Genomic DNA, 19173 nt, shown 5'->3' with positions numbered 1-19173 from the left:
GGATAAAGCTCTGAGCAACCGGGTCTGACCTCATAGGTGGTCGTGCTCTCAGCAAGCAGCTGGTCTAGCTGTCCCTTGCGCATGAATTACACTCTGCTCCTATGACTATGATAAACAGTAGGGACAGACTCATTGTATATTGGTCTGTTAGGTTATATAGTATTTGCCACAGACAAAGTTCCGGACACCCCACTTCTGGAACATTTTACCATATTATAAGGTTCTGGCCTTTAAGGAAAGCATCTGATTTTCAAGCAGTATTCTCCTGAAACCATTTGAAAAGTGCATTTCAGTTCTCTTTTTGTGGACTAAGCATGAAAGATAGCTTTTATTTAATTTTAGCACTCTGAGCTCCATGCAGTTCTTATCACAGCCTTAAAAAAAAAAAAAAAAAAAAAAAAGGAAGCAAGCTTAATCTAAAGCTAATTTATTGTTTATGGAATTCTGTTAGCAGTTGTTATTCTGCTTTCACCAACCCTAAAAGGGAATAGTCAATGCATTTAAAATTAAACAGGGAAAAAAGGAAGGGGGGTACAGGGAAGAGAAGAGAAAAGAAAATAAATTAGGCTTGCCTTGTCACAGCCTTCTACAGTAATTTCACTTAGTGAAAAGCAGAGTTGCAGTTTTTCAATCAAACAGAAAACTATTCTGAAAGAAGATCTACGAAATTAAGCATTGTCTATTTAATTCATATATATAATAAATTGTGGCATTTCTTTTAGCACTTTCCAATTGTCTCCTGCCATTACACAGTAACCCTATTCAAATGGATTATCAAAGGCAATGCTGAAGTCAAGGAAACAAATTCTGCAGACTCCTCTTGAACATCCCATTGATTTCCACATTGCAGCTAAATTTCTCATTTATATTTTTAATTCATTGTGGTTAAAAAAAAAAAAAAAAAAAGGACCTGAAGAAAAAGGGATATAGATAGTTTAGTAAATCAATGCAGAAGCTTTTATTCCTTGCAGCACTCTCTGGATTGCAGATTTATTTCTTTGGGACTAGATTGTCTCAAATACCTTTCTTTTTTATGGCAATAAATCTGACCCTCAAAATAATATCATACAGCATTGCCCTAGTTTTAAAACGATTCAGTCCTTTAAAAATTACATTTTCATTTTTTATTTGGATCACGCGAGCTAAATTAATGATGTGCTATTTCCTTTCTAAGCAGTTCTTGGGTTTGGTTTGTTTTATGTGGGTTTTTTTTTTTTTTTGGCTCAGATAAGCATTAACTTATGACCTAAAATACAACAAAGTTGAGAATATTTAAAGCTACAGCACATTTGTGTCAAAGTACTCATTTTAACAAGGAATTAGAAAAAAATAAAAACACCTGTTTGTATTTCTTAGGCAGTAAATAATCTTTGGTATTTTGTGTACCACACGCCAACTGATAATATGAAATGACTGTGCCTACAAAATTAAAATGGCTCCCTACCTCTCTTTATAGAGATTCTGCACCTGCCTAGGACATTGTAACCTTTTTAATAAAGACTGAGTATTCGGTGTCTCCTTGAAACTTCTCACTGCATTAATCTATTTCTGCTTCCATGTGGCACATGGATTGCGTCCTCCCTGTTTAGTATTGTTATTGTTTTTATATTTCGTGCATTTTTTTTGACTCAGCTTAGCACAGGGGGGAAATGACAATACACATGCTGAAATGAGACTGAAAAAAACAAAGACTTTAAGTACAGCTACATATATCTTTATCTATATCTCTGTTTAGCTGCATTCTCTAATCCATGCTATGGCTATAAGGCAACGTCTTATACTCTTGTAAAAGGATAATGTTATTTCTTGATCATGAGATCATTCCAAGTAAAAGAGGAAATTTGACAATGGCCGTGCAGATCTCATCAGTTTATTTTCTCAGGAATTATATTCTGCTTCTCATTATTTATTTCTGCATGGAGTTTTTTGACCATGATTTCACATCTACCCTACACAATAAAGGTCTTTCTGGACATAAAACCTCAAGTATCCAGTCACAGTGGACTCATTGCTTGACACAGGATGCGTGGTATAGACAGAACTTCTGGTTACATTACATCATCTGGCTTGGGTATCAGTGAACATGATCTTTCAAGTTATTCAGTTTCTTATACCTTTTCAAAATAAAGATCTGTAATCAGACAGTATATTTTGACATCTGTCAAAAGAAAACTATCTACTGGAGCTACTATTACACAGTCTGCTCTTAGTATACTATGCATGATAATATACCATACCTGAAGAGCATCACATCCAACCTTTCCTGGCACCTTTACAGCTGTTTATTGTTCTACCTGATCCCTCCCAGGGCTGTTATCAGTAATGGTCTTATCCAGCGTTGCAGCCTTGAGTCAAGACTGGCTTTGCTGACTTCCAGAGAGGATGTGCTGAATCTGTTGTATTGCAAATGAGACAAAGGATCTACTGTCTCACTGTCCAGATCTACCACATATATTATCTAGAAAATGATAATACAGAAAATACATAACCACAAAACACAAAAGCACAGGTTTGGATTTTAAGGATTCAATGTGACTATGTGCGCTAAGGTCTTGCAAAACACAAATATGTTCAAACTTACTCTGTTTTCCAGAAACACCCTCTATCATATGTCACTGTTGCCAGAATGGAGACTATAATGGTAATATCTGTTCTCACATTACCCATAGAATATCTCACTTTATCCTACCTGTAACGTCTTTAAATAGTCATATGGTACTCTTGACTGTCTAGTAATACTTCTGTGATAATTTTACTGCAAAATTAAAGATTTTCTGAAATTATAATGGATGTGAGTAGAGCTAGATCCATGATTATCATTCACTTTAGTTCGGTTCATAAATCATTATCAAATATATAAAAAAAACCCAAACATAATGCAAGTTATATACGTTAGTATCAAACATTTACAAATATTGATACAAAACTGTTGGACACAGAAAGATGGTGTATTACTAGCAGGTTGCTAAATAGTGGATCTAATGAATAACTAACTTTCTATTTTCAGCCACAGGGGTTTTTTGCCTTCTTCAGATTATTACTGAAAATTCAATGTATCTTTAAATTAAATCCTTCACTTTCAAACTTTATATTTCACTTAAAATTTTTCTGACAAAATTTGTATGGCATTCCAACTTGCTCATATTGATTACCAAAGACTGGGCTCAAACTTTTTTTCGAATGTTACTAGCAGCTTTACAAGAATATAAGATTCTTTCAATTTGTCCTAACAGCTTGGGTTGTCAGGAGGTAGGAAATCTCAGTGACACAAAGGAAATTCATTTTTACGGAATGATCTTGTAGGACCTGATAGACCTTTCACACTTTTTAGGGGTAAAACCAGCTACCTTTCTGTCCTGATTTCAGCTGGGATAGAGTTAACTGTCTTCCTAGTACCTCGTACTGTGCTATATTTTGGGTTCAGTATGAGAAGGATGTTGATAACACTGATGTTTTCAGTTGTTGCTAAGTAGTGTTTAGACTAAAGTCAAGGATTTTTCAGCTTCTGATGCCCAGCCAGCAAGAAATCTGGAGGGGCACAAGAAGTTGGGAGGGGACACATCCAGGGCAGCTGACCCAAAGTGGCCAACGGTGTATTCCATACCATGGGACGTCACATCTAATGTATAAACTGGGGGGAGTGGGGACGGGGGGATCACCATTTGGGGACTAACTGGGCATCAATCAGCGCATGGTGAGCAATTGCATGCATCATTTGTATATGCCAATCCTTTTATTACTACTACTGTCATTTTATTATTGTTATCATTACCATTATTAGTTTCTTCTTTTCTGTTCTATTAAACCGTTCTTAACCCACGAGTTTTACTTCTTTTCTTGATTTTCTCCCCATCCCACTGGGTGTGAGGGAGTGAGTGAGCAGCTGCGTGGTGCTTAGTTGCTTGCTGGGGTTAAACCACGACATTTCCTAATCTTCACATTTACTGTTTTAACAGTGTTCTTGAACTTTTAGTGAATTATCTAGAAAAATATTTAGCTGTTAAAAATTGTGCAGTTATAAAGTAGACCTCAACTAATGATAAAAGAGAATTCTCTACATGTGCAAGAGATACTCCAAGAAGGTATATCCCAGATGCCATCTTCTCATTGCTTACTTGTTGCAGCATGCTGAGATAAGGCATATGACCAGAACTAAAACAAGTCACCATAACCTGTGACAGAAAAAGAATATAAAAATCCAAAGTGTGTGTGATTCTGCCTTTTAGCTACAATCTTAATAGAGTAAGTAGCATGTTTAGTGTGTCCATTTGTTCTAAGATCTTTGTAAAGAGGGCACAACACAGGGTTTATTACTGTTCATAAGCAGAATGGCAGGATTTTTATTCATTTTCCTAATTAATGGAAAACAATGGCATGATCATAACAGCATTGCTTTTTCAACAGAATTTGAAGTGGAACTTTATAAATTATATGTATTATATTATAAAACGGAGCTTTACAGTTTATATACAATATTAAATATAGTATTTATATTCAGAACTGAATGAAGTGATGTGAAGCTAGTTCTTCTGTGACTTGTTTCAAAAAGTTTATAGGATTGCAGCATGCAAGATGCTAAACTCTTCTCCAATGACAGCTAAATTCTGTAATAGAAAAAAGCAATTTAATGATCTCTGATTACAGAAAACAAGGCTTTTCTCTCTAAGTGTAAGTAAGTGCTCAAAGGTAGCAATTCTGTGTCCCTGTTTCCTGTCTGCCTTTCCTAAAAGCTGACCAAATGTGAGCATTCCTTGTGCTCATAACAGCAGAGCTTCCTGGGCAGACCTTGCGGGGATTCCCAAACCAGAAGGTCAAATTGTTGTTTTGGCCTGCTACAGCTTACACTGGCTATTGATGGTTTTCATCACTGCTCTGAGTGTCCAGGCTTGTTGGGATCGATGAGTCAGAAGGTCAGACTGTCACATTGCCTTGGTAGGGTACAATTCCTTGTAGCTTCTGATGATTTCCACTGCTCATACTTGGAGTCTCTATTTACCGAAATAGTTTGTCGGGTTGTGAAGGTCATCCTGTCAGAAAGTGCTTACGATTTCAGAATTTTTGTGCTTCATTGCAAGGCTTTTCTCTTGTGCCTAGATGAACTTGCACATCAGTGCAATCACTGAGCTTTGGAAAATGCTTTCTTTAGTGTCTCCTAAAAGCATCTGTGATCACAAGAGAAAGGTTGTTGTAAGAAATGATTACCTTTGTTCTAGTCCTCATTCCTTGTTAATGCCTTGTGAGAATGGATTCGTTTTGTGCTATCTTCCACCCTCATTAGAGTTTGCCAGTTGGGAAAGAGAACTGGGAAACAAGTACATTTTAGCCTTTAAGTTACACAAAAAAGGTCACAGTCAAGTGGTTTCATAATGTATGTCAAACAGTTGAAGATAAATGTATGCCAAGGTTCTTAGAAATCATGTACTTAGTGTTCAAATCACTGTGGGTCCTATTTTCAGATGCTGACCTTTTCTAGCAAGAAAACATAACTCAGTACATCTGAGACATGCAAAAGACCAAATGGAAAATCTGAAGAAAAAAAGAAAATATTAAAAGAAAGAGTGGGTGTGTGAGAGTGATACAGACACAAAAATATACATGTAACTGTAAAAATATTTGTTTATGATTTCTATCTGACATGTATAGCTTCATAATTTGCCTTACAAGTATGACAGTTAGCATAACAGGACTTCATTTTTTAATTAGAGATGCCAAGAACTAGTGACATACAGTATTAAAAATATAAAATTTAAAAAAGCAAATACTAATTATATGGCCACTATAACTGTTCACTTCATTGTTCACTTCATTTGGTTTGCAAGTTAGCAAACATTAAGAAAAATCATATTTTGAAAATAAAACAACATTTTTCTCAACTGATCAAGGCTTTTAAGGTTGGATTCTCTCATAGACATAGCTCTTTATGCCTATTCATCGTACCTATTTTTAAGTGGTTGAACTGTAAGTTGTAAAAAAAGTATGCGACAGATACTGTAAATAGCAGGAGAGAGTTTAACTAAAGTGTCTAATGTTTAACTAAAGCCTCCTACATTATATATTCAGGCTTTCTATTTCCAGTGAAAGAAGAAGATTGCATAAATTTAGGTTGAGTATTTTATGCCAGAAGAAAGTGTCATGTTAACAGCTGTGGCAATGGACTTTTTATAGCGTTTCAAGAAGAGCAGGAACAGCGGCAATACTGGAGGCTGGGAAGTGAAAATACTAGAGAAAGCTCTGGGCTGGGACAATGATTATTAAACTGTGCACCTGAAGTTATTATGAACATGTTATTATAAAATGAAACTCACATTCTAAAACAAGTTGTCTACACTTACACAAAAAGTGCTTAGCTTGCCCAAGAGAAGACAAAGTGAAAAGCTAGCCCAGAAAACTATTGCTCTGTTTTAACTCAGGCCCTCTAGACTGAAATCTCCCACTGAAGTCGATCAATCAGAACTGTTCTCATATAAGAGCTAAATGAACACTGAATATGGGCCTCAATTTTAGATGCAATATACCTTTGGAAAAGATACAGCTCTGCTTGCAAATGGCTGTTGTCAGCATAAAACACTGACACTGGAATGAAAACCAGTGACCAAACTGATTTGCCTTTCATTTCTTGCACAAAATTTTTCATAAGGAAGCAATGGAAATCCCTGAAAACAGCTGTGCTATCAGACTGCATCAAGGTTGTTTCCTACTGTAATACAAATGACAAATTAATATAGCCGCTCAGAGAAGCATACTGAAATATACCTAAAATACAGGCACCACCTTCTGTAACCTCCCAAGGTGAAACCCTGAAATGAACACAAAAAGACAGGGAAAGCAAGAGCTTTTTGCCTTCTCTTGATATCTTTGTTCACCTTCAGTGAAGATGGGAGCTCCCTTGTCACGGGATAGTAAGCTGCTTACCTTGTGAACACCCTCCTATCCTTCTTCTGACACATTGTAGTTTCACAACACAAGGTTGTGCTTAAGTGGTATGGCTGAGGTCTGTATTACTTTTCTGCCAGAGTTCCAAAGTGATTGCATCTCTTTTTGGGGATTTATCATTATGAATTTTCTATGTACCCTCTGAGAGGTGTAATTTTGCATCAGAGTATATTTAGGATGTGTGTCCTAACTGAAGAACTTCCCAGATGGACAAAGCAAAAATTCACATCTTAATAATCAGGTAAACTCAACTGCACAGCTGTATAGCAATAAACAGTTACTCAAATGTTACCTGTGCAGGTTTTGTCTGGACACCAAATAGGCTGTTGTTGGCTGCTTGGTAGGTTGTAAGACTGTTCTTTTCTGGACAGGTCCACTGTCTCTTCATTGACCTACACACAGATTTGGGTGCTATATACAGTAATAGTTATCCCCAGTGGGGCCATGGAGATGCAAAGAGGTTCATCAGTATATGAATTTTACAAAGTCTGGCTCATTTTTAATGGTTGATTTAGGTTGTCCTATTTTCCATGTAATATCAGAATTTCAAAGACCAGATTTCTGTTGTTGAAACGTATGCCAGAAATCGTGACCGCAGAAGCAGGAATACATAGCAGAAGTTGGCAGCTCTAATCCTGCTTATTTCAGGAATTTAGAAAGCTTGGTACTAGTATGCATAGTATGAATAACTCACCTTAGTACAAAGTTAATTGTTTATATCTTGTGCTTAGAAAATGGCATAGGGCCATTGACCTTGACAAGAAAAAATGTGAAAGGATGTATAACAAAAAAAAATAAATGGGTGTGGTAACCATATATGAAATGTCTTATTTATATTCTGCATTTAATTCTTCTGCTTTCCTACACTCCAACCTTGTCTTCCCAGCGCATACTGAAGAGTCTGGCGTGTGTTGTATATAGCAGATGGACATGCCGTGGCATACACAGATTCTCAGCGCAGTTCTGGCACACACATTTTCTGCTGAATTTGCTAGCTAGCAAGGACTCCAGCAGCAGCTGTTTCACAGAAAATGTTGTTCACTGTCACTGTATTAAAAATAATTAGGCCAGGATGAATCAATGAAACCAAATAAATGAACCAACCTAAGATCAAGCTGGATGAATATTTTTGATACATGTTTCCACACTTTGTTTTTTGTTTTAACTGGAAGATATGTTATTAAAAGGAAGGAATTCAGTTCTCATCCTGAATCCTCTACTAAGGTACTTATCCAACAACTTACTCTTTTTGGAAACAGCCGTTTCAGCCCTGGTAGGTTTTTCCCGTGTCGGGAGGGCAGTCTCAAGCAAACAGTATCAGCAAACTCCACTGATAGATGCAAAGAACTCCTCATTGCTGTATGTTGTCCATTCTTAGGACTTTTTCATTTGTGGGGTTTTTTTTTGTTCAGTGTAGGCTAGCCTGAAATTATACAGCTTGGTAGACCTTATATTCTTGTCTTGGATGTAGTAAAAGTACCGATTTTAAATCTCAGACTATGTTTTTTCTTGGCATTGTTAATTCTATCACAAAGGCAATAATAAAGTTTGCTCATATGCATACCTACCTAAAAATAGGTAGATACTCAAAGGGATCTTTGATTTATCCCATCATTTCTGCTGTCCAACTAACTGGACAGTGTGGCACAGAATAAAAAGGCTTCTTTCTTAAAGAGTGCTAAAACATTTTGTTACTCCTAATGTTATTTGAAGGGTGGAAAGAAAGAAATGTGGAGAGAACAGGAAGGAATTATATCTCTTCCCATCACGTCTTTCCTCCTTACATGCTGTAACAGCCATCTAGTTTTCTCTCAATAAATTGTAATGTTTGGTGATAGACAAAGGTGATACCTGATGTTAAGACTTCATCATTAAATGCAATATACCTTTGTGTGTTTGAACTTGCAATTCATTCCCATTGTAATTCTTGCCTTGCAACAAGTCAGGTTTTGACCCTCAGTTTGAGACTACTATATTGATAATTGTCCAGGTGATTGGCAGTCATGTAGGGTCTTCCCAACAGTAACTGATAATAAGAGATCATGTTCATGGCTCTTCCTTTAAACCTTGACTTTTTTTGCGATTTATTAAAAATGTACTAAATGACATTGCTCTGGTGCTTGTTGAATAATATCTCCTCATTAACTACATACATTTCAGTTTTAATTTCATATTGAAAATCAATAGCTCAAAAGCGAACAAAGAAAATGACAGTGCAATTACCTTGATTTAGGGCTAAAGGTAAGCATTCCAGTATTTCAGCATTAAAATTATTGCTATTAGTAGCTGTCATTTCTGTAGTTGCTCAGGGGTCTTTCTTTGACTTCTGTAGCTAATACCATTGTAGGTTTACTACCTGGAGAACTACTGATTGCCTTACAGGGGAAAGAGTATTTAGTGCAACTGATATTCTCTTCTGCTCTCCCATGACAGGATTATGCTTGTAGTTCTTATTGGAAGTTGACCTACTGACCTCACCCTTATTTATGCACAGCATGTGCTGTTACTTATGTAAAGATCTGCTAGAAAGTCTTGTTCTTTATCACGTAAAATAGCAAACGAAAAATCCCACTGCACAGGTTTGTCTTTGTGGAGCCTACTTGTACTTTAATTCTGTACATACAGGTATTTCAGGATTTGACCTGATTTTTTTTTGTTATGTTGAGGATGCTTTGTATCACTTATACTTTCCCTGGTGGAATACATATATTCAATATGTTTCTTTTTTACAGAAATAAATGGGTAAGAACTAGATTATTGATTTGTGTTAGACCACTGATTATAAAAACTAATTTCTGAGCCATACAAACTGCCTCACATATTTTAGTTCTATACTTCAGTTGTGAACACAAATTTGTTCCTTTTTAGATGATTCTCTACTTCAATGATTTGCCAATATTTTGCCTTCTTGTTCACCCCTACCTTGTGTGAAATTATAAGCTGTCATAGTATTAGCTAATTTTTTCTAATATTGGGGTCTGCTCATTTGCCACTGATTACTGGGCTGCTTGTATGTAAAGTTAAACAAAAGAAATTGCATTGATTTGCACTAGCAGAATGAGTTACTTCTCACCTAAATTAATACGATCATTGAGAACGCATTAGCACAAAGACCAAAAGGTGAAAGCATCTAGTTCAGTAAGACTTACTAAAGCAATAATTTGATCTGCAGGCCTAAACTTGACCTGACTGAATGACTGTAGATTTTGAAGAGGCAAGAGGAAGAAACTGCATGCAGGCTGGGAAATGGGGGAAATAAAAATTAATTATCACTTGTTAAAAGCAAACTAATCTCTGTAGTTAATAGGTTATCATTATCCAAATCACTTTGCTTTATACTGTATTTATATAGCAAAGCTTTGTCTTTTTTCATTGCCTTTTCTTTTTGACAGAATGAAGAACAGCACCACAGGTCAGGTAACTCACTCACACTTTGTCATTTGCTCCTTACAAATCTTTTTCTGGATCTGGGTTGCATAGCAACATTTCAGGCACTATTGCAATGGTAGGACTAATCACAATTGCCGCAGCCTTATAGTGCTAACTATGTTACCTGGTGTACAGCTAAACTACCAATGCAGTTCCCTTCCCTAAGAATGTATTCATAGTTTAAAGAAGGCTTTGCAAAGAAGATTTATGCCTTGTGACAAAGAGACCATCTTTTCCTAGGAGTTCTGTAAGCATAACTAAGCGCAGAAGCATTAAAGACAAAGAAAAATACAGCTAGATGGCCCCAAGTGTAATAACAGCTACATCTCTAAGAAATAAATTACCCAGATGACATGTCAGACTATGGGAAATGAATAGGAGAAAATATATATCAGTAAATCAACAGAAGTTCAAACGGCATTATGCTGCATGTCTAGCTGAAAGAAAATTCAGAATAGTAGCTGACACGCTATCCTTTTCTCACCCCCATTGCCAGCTGGTGCCAAAGTGATCCTTACTTGTTTTTATGGTTTTTAACAGGAAAGCAATTCATCTTGTGGCAGGAGAATGACTTAATGAAAAGGTAAATAATATTAAGGATAGGATGGTGAAGCAGTTTTATCCCTAGCCCTGCAAAAGACTTCCCATGTGACCTTGGACAAATGCCTTAACTGTTCCATGTCTCAGTGTGTGCATTAAAATTCTTGTCCGCGATCTATGGATGACTATGATAAAGTAATATTGTCAAGACTGCCAATGTCATCCACAGTTAAGTTCACTTTCAATAAGGACATATTTACAGCTTTTCTAAGGTTTTCCATTGTTTTGTTAATTTTTTAATTTTTATATAAAGTTCATAATTTGTTGATCTGTGACTAAAAATTTTCTTAAGATGTTTTGATCAATCTTGGAGAATGTCTGTTCAACTACAATTTTAATTTGTAAGGTTTTGGTAGTTTTATCTCATGGTGGCATGAACAATCCTTGTTTGATTAGTCTTTTGGGAAGTAATATATACTTGTTCTGGTTTTAAGCCATTTACAACCATTATCTTGTCTATAACTTTGAAAAGAATATTACAAATTCCATGTTTCTTGCCTGTGGTAAAAATTTATTTTTCAAAATAGATATATTTGTAACTTGTGAGAATATTGCCACCCTTTTCCATTTGAAACTAAAATACTTGCTGCAACTTTTCAACTAAAAGCACAGACAATAGGTCTATACTTCATTTTACGTAACTCAAAGTAATACCACTGATTTTAATATAACTATAAAAATATTGAGTTGCTGGAGATCTAGAATAAAATCCATTGATGTAATTCAAAATAGCTATGCAAAATAATCCAGAAAAACAAAGCAACATTTTCAATAAGAAATATTTTATCAATACCAGTAATCTGATACACATTGACCATTTCAGATGAATAAAAAGACAAAAATCCTTGCTCTCAAGAATTAGGGTTTTGTGTCATGTCTGCAGAAATGATTTAAAAGTATCAGTGGATGATCCCAACAGTCTAACGAAATTTTTCTCTAGTTTACTAATGCCTACTGCTTAATAAAGAATGCCTGGGAACTCATGAGCACCTCACTACATCCCTTAGTAGTATCTATCACATCTGTAAGGACAAAAAAAGAGAATGCAATGGTATCATCTAGTCAGAAACCAGCTGCATCAGTTGAGGGTACATGTTAAAGCTATCAATGTTTTGAACTTTGACCTCTAGGTTAGACTCTTATCATATTTAATTCTATGAACTTCCTGAGAAAACACTGCAGATACTCCAACTCTGGCAAAATGGTATCGTCAGAATTTTCCTCTCAGTAAGTGGCCTCAGCACGTTGGTTGTATCCTGAAGGGAATACACTGGCTCCCTGTCAAACATCAAATTGATTTTCAAATTGCTTTGATGGCTTATAAGGCAGTGCAGTTTGAGAAGTGTGTATTTATCAGAATTTCTTTCTCTGTGTGAGCCCAATCTCTCTTTGAGATCATAAAAAGCAAGTAAATTGGCAATTCTGGAATGTACAGTGGGGTAAAAACTTGGGAACGCATATTTAGCTGTTTTACAACTCAAATACGTAATTGATTCTCTGACCAGGGTCTGTAATGTGATTTGATCAATTCATATTTATGTAGCATTTCAGACACCTGTAAATGATGAGCAGTATTTCTTTGTCTCTACATCTGTGCACGAATCTAGACCAGACACAGGAACTGCCCTTGCAACACACTTTTAAGGGAAGGAATCTGGTTTGAAGGATGCCTCATAGCTGAAAAGGAAAGGATGGGCTGCTGTATGTGCTGCAACTTCTATGTTTAATGTTGACCTACGAATGTACAGAGGACTTTATATTATGTCAGTAGGAAAACTACGACCAGTGCACATGCCATTCAGAGTTCTTTATACGTGTTCAAAACTTTGTATTTGCAGGTGCTGAGCCCAGAGCGAAAGATGACCCCATTCTAAATAACCTCCTTTTGGTACCCTTCAATTCACAGGCTTAATGTCAAAGTCAATAAATTTAACTCTTAAGCACATTTAAGTTAGGGACTGAGCAAATAAAAAGCCCTTCCTGCTTCAAAAAATACCCCCAAAAAAGTCGTCTTTATTATTTAATATTAATATTGCAGTAGCAGCTGAACACCCATTTTCCCTGACTCTGTTGTGCTAGAAGCTGTTGGTCATATAATAAACAATAAAAACTAAATTTCTGAGTTTCTGAAAGTATTTCCGAAAGCTAAAGGCATTTTCCAAGCATATTTCTCCCTTTCAGTGGGAAAAGAATGTGATCAGGGGATCTGCCAAGTGTTCTATCAAATCAGCCATTTGCTCTCAGTTTTAGATATGAGATGACCCTAAATTCTTTCAACATTAGTAATGAAATTCTGTGGCCAGTATTATTTTTCATTCCTCTCTATCTATTACTGGTCACTGATATTTAATATATTTTGTCTACAAAATTTATGCCCATAACTTAAATAGGTTTAGGAAATGATAATGGCACACTAACTAACCCTCCGTTCTAACAGATATTTGTGAAATTAAGAGTGCGAGCTCAGACATGAAGAGCTGATGATGTCTGTTGCCTAAAGGAGTATGGAGTGAGTTTGAGAGATGTGAAAAAGAAAACCAGAAGTTATGTTCGGTTTGGATATTTGTTTGAAATTTCTTCCTATATTAGGATCCATCTCTAGTCTACTTTCATTTTCATTGTGCTGTTATTCATGTGACCCCCAGAATGTACAAAATGAGATGTGTTTATTCTGTCATTATTATAACTCATCTTTTTGTGTGTGTGTGATAAAATATAATTTTTCAAAATTCAAGGATTTTTAAATTGTTTATCCATAACTGCAGTAACACTTTATTTAATTTTTCAAAAATAACTTTCACCAATTGTAAACCATCAGAACCATGTTTTCTAAGGCATCTTAGAAATCTCTTTCTATACAAAATATGCTGTGTTATTTTGTAATATGCAAAGCAAAATTCATGAAAGCAAAGAGCATTGTCAGTAAAAATGACCTGTTTGTACATAAGTGAGAGTTAAATAGTGAGAACTGCATAAAATAGAAAAAAGTTTCACAAGCTGGGGAAAAAAAAATATCAAGGAATTATAAAATTCAATCTAATCTAATCTAGTCTAATCTAATCTAATCTTTTTACCAGGCCACATTCTGGCATGTACTCTGTTTCTGACTCTCCCAAGCTATACAAAAGGTTTTGAGAAATACAGTTTGCCTGCTTTCCTCTTACTGACTTTTGTTTCATCAGAATGAATTGTAAGCTCTGATTATGTATTTTTATAACAGTTAGCACAACTTGTTGGTCTCAGATGAAGAAGCTCAATAATTATAAGAATAAATATTTTTCATCCTTTCAATATAAAGATCTTGCTGGCAATGTAAAATTACTTTTAAATTGTATTCTTTATTTTTAATAACAAATACAAATGTTCGTGCTGACATTTTCAATATGACTATCAATCTCCTTCATTAAAATTATTTGAAGTGCTTTGAACTTTATAATGAGACAGGGTGGCTGCAATTTCAATTAAATTAGATTGTATGTTTTCTTAACAAGCTTCTTTGAGTTAAGTTAAAAAAGTATAAAGTGTTTTCTTTCTGTTAAGGAACATAAAAATCAATTAAAATGTCAGAAAAACATTTCAATTAGATAAAAATGGAAATAACCATTTTTGACAACTTTAAGTGATACTATGTCAAAAGTTTAAAGCTTTGTTTTCTTCTCTTAACTGAATTTGCTTACATGTAAAACACCTTAAAATTGTGATTCATGTTCTTTGATTATGACAGATATTTTGTCTTTGCCTTCAAAAAGAAAAGGATTTGGCTTGTAGTAAGATAGTATCTTATCTGTGGCATCCTTCCAGTTTTACTTGATAAATACAGAATTCCCCTTTTCTATACACGTACTTCACCCTGAATGTGGCAGATGCGGCCCCTGCAGTCATAATTAGAACCTATTTGTTTGTTCAAGATAATTTCAGTCAGATCCATCTGACGTGTATGTGATGTTATCGCATAAGCAGGTTAAATGTAAGTCAGACAACTTACTGTGTAATGGTGTGCACATTGACCTGGTGGGCACGCAGGTCAAGTACACAGCGAACAAGGGGTAAAAATAGTCATGTTCACTTATAGTGCTACAAAGCAATTAGTAAACATTATGAACAGACTGAGTCCAGTACTTCAAGTTCATTGTTTGATTTGGACAAATCATGTAACTGCAACCTTGGAAACCGCTTCTGTATCCTTTTAAAGGTCGTTATGATGAGTATTCATTAATTCCATTTTTTTAAATTATTATTTCTTCTTTAAAAAAAAAAAAAATTCAATTAACATTCCTGTTAGTTAGGAACAGCAGTTGCAGAAAGCAAATCAGAATGACTAAATATTCACATCTTTTCTAACATGCTAGAAAACATCAACAAAGTGTTCTGGAGTTGTTAATGCTGTACCTATGCAATTAGTTCCAGTTAAAATAATTATGCTGTAGCATTTTTATTTTATAAAAGCATAAAGAGCTCTCAGCTGAGATTAGTCACCTCTTTTGATAGAGAACGTGCAAACATATAAACAGAGGAGATTATTCATACTCCATGGACATGAACCCACCTCATAGACAAATAAATGCACAAACTAACAAAAGGACCCACCTCAGTTGATAGAAATGCCTTTAAGACCTATAGCAATGTTCCAAGCTCCAGCATGCAGTTTCATGCCACACTGAGGGAAGCCTTTGGGTGATAAGAATTAACCTATCCCCGTTTCTGTAGAAACCAAAAGGGAGCTGTTGCCACCCAGATGAGATGACCAGGGCTTTGATAAGGTTGTTAAGATTTATATTCTGTGTGCTAGAAAAGCAGTAAAACAATGACTCAGCCAGGAATAGGATCCAGATTTATACTCATTATCCGTACCTTCTAAACTATGGTGTGACATCCATTCAAGATAATGCAAAATAACATTTTCATGCCCATGGGCTCTGAACTCCATTTCTGTAACCTACTGAGGTATCTGATAAGATCCTTTTCCCCCTTAACTAGCTCTGATTTCTGTGGGAATTGCAGGTACTCAATATTTTGCAAGAGTGAAACTAGAAAGGTAAGTCTATAGGCTATAACTTCATATGACATAAATCAGCATCATTCCAGTAGAACCGTCCTGATTTATACCTACTGAACTACAGTCTCGTAAAAGTTCCTAACAAGTTAGTAGGTATTACTTAAAATTAATGAAAACTTGTCAGATTTGAATATCTACAATTTATTCTGATTTGGGGAAGAGCGTTTAGTATGGTCACCTACATTCTTCATTTATACTGCCAAAATAACATTCTCAAAGTTGAAAACCTCATGTTAAGCACTTAAAATGTATTTAAAACTCTCACGAAAAATTGAATTAATTAAACTTAAATAACTTAGAAAAATCCTAAAAAGATTTATGAATGAGAGGAGGTATATCACTTAAGCATCTATTCTCTCAAAAGCATTGAAGCTCATGTGAAAAAAATATGTTGAATTCCTGTATTTTTGCCCCTTGGACATCACTGATTTGTCGTGTCTTCTTTCTTCATCTACAATAGGACCTTCACCAATAGGACCTAAAAATATCTTAACAACGAGGATTTTCTTCTCAAAATGTATTTTCCAAGCTGATCCCTCATAGGTATCAAACACAATTGTACCTTTTGAGATGAGGCAATTTCCTTCAAATGCTAAAATTTAGTGAAGAATTATGATATTCTATTTTATCATACCTGCCTTCATGTCTGTTTTCAGTAATACTGTAACCCATATATGTATATTTGACTAGAATTTGGTGAATGTGTTGAAGTTTGGCCTCAGTCAGTGTAACGTGTACTTCTACGGAATGCCTGCAGAAAACAGGCTGCAAAGCTCTGATTTCCAAAACATGTATAATCTGTTCTAGAGATTTATAGCTGCTTTTTTAGTGTTTGTTTTGCTTTGGGGTTTTTTGTTGGTTTTGGGGGTTTTTTTTGTTTTGTTTTGTTTTTTTTACATAAAAAACCCCTTTAACACTTACCACAGAAATAAGTAATGAATAATATGCTGTGGGAAGGACACAAGTGGATTCCCTGGAGAAACACTAGGTAAATGGTAAACACAGTAAATTAACAGCAACCAGCGCTTAGCTGAAGAGCTCTTAGTGGGGAAGATTGGCTTGATTTCAGAACTGCAGCACAGATTTATAGAAGAATCTCTGCACATGGGCAAAGAGAGTCCGACACTCCAAATGTCTTATCCCCAGGCTGTGATGAAGTACAATCAGTGAAATCTAGGGAGCTCTTGACGATGAGGAAAACACCCCTGCAGCACAGGCAAAGGTGGAAGAACCACCAGTGCCCCCACTGAATGGCAGTGCCTCAGCCCTGTCATCCATTCAACAAAGCACTCGGAGGACTGATCCAGCACAGCCTGCTTTACTGAACTTCTCGGTGCCACAGGCTAGTGAAAGGAGAAGAGGATGGAGGAGGGGAGTCAACTCTTGGTTTAGCTGTTCTGACTATTCTTGAGTGTTGAAAGATGAATATTTTTTTTTCTTACTGATTTTTAAAAGTTTTCTCAGTAACTTCCTCAACTATTGAGTTAATTTTCTTAAAGCGACAACTGAAAGTGCTTTTGAAAGGAACACAAAAAGCCAAGAAATACAAATTTTTGCAATACATTTCAGTTAAAAAAACCACATTTTGCTTTATTTGTTGTTTGTCTTTTTTTTGACCAGATGAATCCAGCTCTAGATGACATACAATCCCACTTTTCCCACTTTCTTACAGCTCTCTGTTTTGACAAGTGTAAAAACAGTTCTGTCCATCATTTCCTAATGACACAAAACAGCACAGGCTATAGGTTTCAAGTTAAAATAATAACATAAAACACGCCAACATACATTGTTAGCAAAATACTATGCAGCTACCACTGCAATTACAAGCAAGTCTGTTTTCATAAGCACGTTTCCCTAACATCAGAAGGGTTAACATGCAGCTTGGGTTTATAAACTAAATGTAGGGAATAGTTTCAAAGGAGTTGGAAGTGAATAAACCTTTTAAAATACCCAGGTTATTAATAAATAAGTTACCTTCTTATTAGTACCTCTCTGAGAAACAATCTTTCCCAGCCTGGAACCCACAGTGATAAAAACCATAGCAAGAAGAATCCCCAGCTTCCCTTTTGCATTGCTGCACTTTTTCAGTGTTTCTTGATCATGACTGTTTTGGGTTTGTGTGGTGCGGTTTTGGTAGCAGCGGAGGGGCTGCAGGGCCAGCTCCTGTGAGAAGCTGCTAGAAGCTTCCCCGGCTCCAAGCCGGACCCGCCGCTGGCCCATGCCGAGCCCCTCAGCGATGGCGGTAGTGCCTCTGGGAGAACAGATTTTGGAAGGGGAACCTGCAGTGAGTGGGGGGAGTGGGATGTGAGAGGAACCCCTCTGCAGACACCGAGGTCAGTGAGGAGGAAGGAGGGGAGGAGGGTTTGCCCCCGCAGCCTGTGGTGAGGCGGCAGGCTGTCCCCCCCAGCCCATGGAGGGGAGCGGGGGAGCGGAGGCCCCCCAGGATGGCCGTGACTCCACGGGAAAGCCCGTGCTGGAGCAGTCTGTGACTGAAGGACTGCAGCCCGCGGAAAGGACCCACGCCAGGGAAGTTTGTGAGGAACTGCAGCCCACGGAAAGGACTCACGTTGGAGAGGTTCGTGGAGGACTGTATCCCATGGGAGGGACCCCCCGGTGGAGCAGGGAACGAGTGCGGAGTCCTCCTCCCCCTGAGGAGGAAGGAGCGGCAGAGACCAGGTGTGGGGAGCTGACCCCAACCCCCATTCCCCGTCCACCTTCCTGGGGTTGAGGCGGGAAGGAGGGAGGGGTGGGGGGGAAGGTGTTCTAAGGTTTGGTTTTACTTCTCATTATCCTTGTTTTGATTTGATTGGTAGTAAATTAAATTGATTTTGTTTCTTCCTCAAGCCGAGCCTGTCTTTTGCCCATGACCATAAGTGGTGAGTGATCCCTCCCAGCCCTTATCTCGACCTGCGAGTGTTTCTTTATATTTTCTTCTCATCCCAGCAGGGTCAGGGGAGAGGAGTGAGCAAGTGGCTGCGTGGTGCTTTGTTACCCGCTGGGCTTAAAGCAGGACAATGACAGAAGTGTTTAAAGGCTCAAGAACAGCCCCTCAGTGTGAGATGGGGTCTAGAAAGGGATTCAAGGAGTCGGGATGGGTCAGTCAGGAAGACATTACACAACATTGAAAAGACCCTAATTTTACTGCACATCATGGT

At 36.8% G+C, this 19173-nt stretch overlaps 1 long non-coding RNA gene across 2 annotated transcripts; it reads left to right on the top strand.

Moving 5' to 3' along the window:
- The first annotated feature begins 10324 nt into the window (after positions 1-10324).
- On the top strand, positions 10325-18721 carry LOC138684697 (uncharacterized). 2 transcript variants are annotated; one of them, XR_011323944.1, is made up of 3 exons: positions 10325-10345; positions 10903-10945; positions 13400-18721. It is a non-coding gene; the product is annotated as an uncharacterized lncRNA (long non-coding RNA). The 2 variants fall into 2 exon arrangements; XR_011323943.1 differs by having other exon boundaries at positions 10325-10350.
- The last annotated feature ends 452 nt before the right edge of the window (positions 18722-19173 follow it).

This window comes from Haliaeetus albicilla, chromosome 3 (assembly GCF_947461875.1).
Source record: "Haliaeetus albicilla chromosome 3, bHalAlb1.1, whole genome shotgun sequence".
NCBI classification, from domain to species: domain Eukaryota; kingdom Metazoa; phylum Chordata; class Aves; order Accipitriformes; family Accipitridae; genus Haliaeetus; species Haliaeetus albicilla.
The sequence above is the reverse complement of the archived record's forward strand: the minus strand, read 5'-3'. Positions and strand labels throughout refer to the sequence as shown.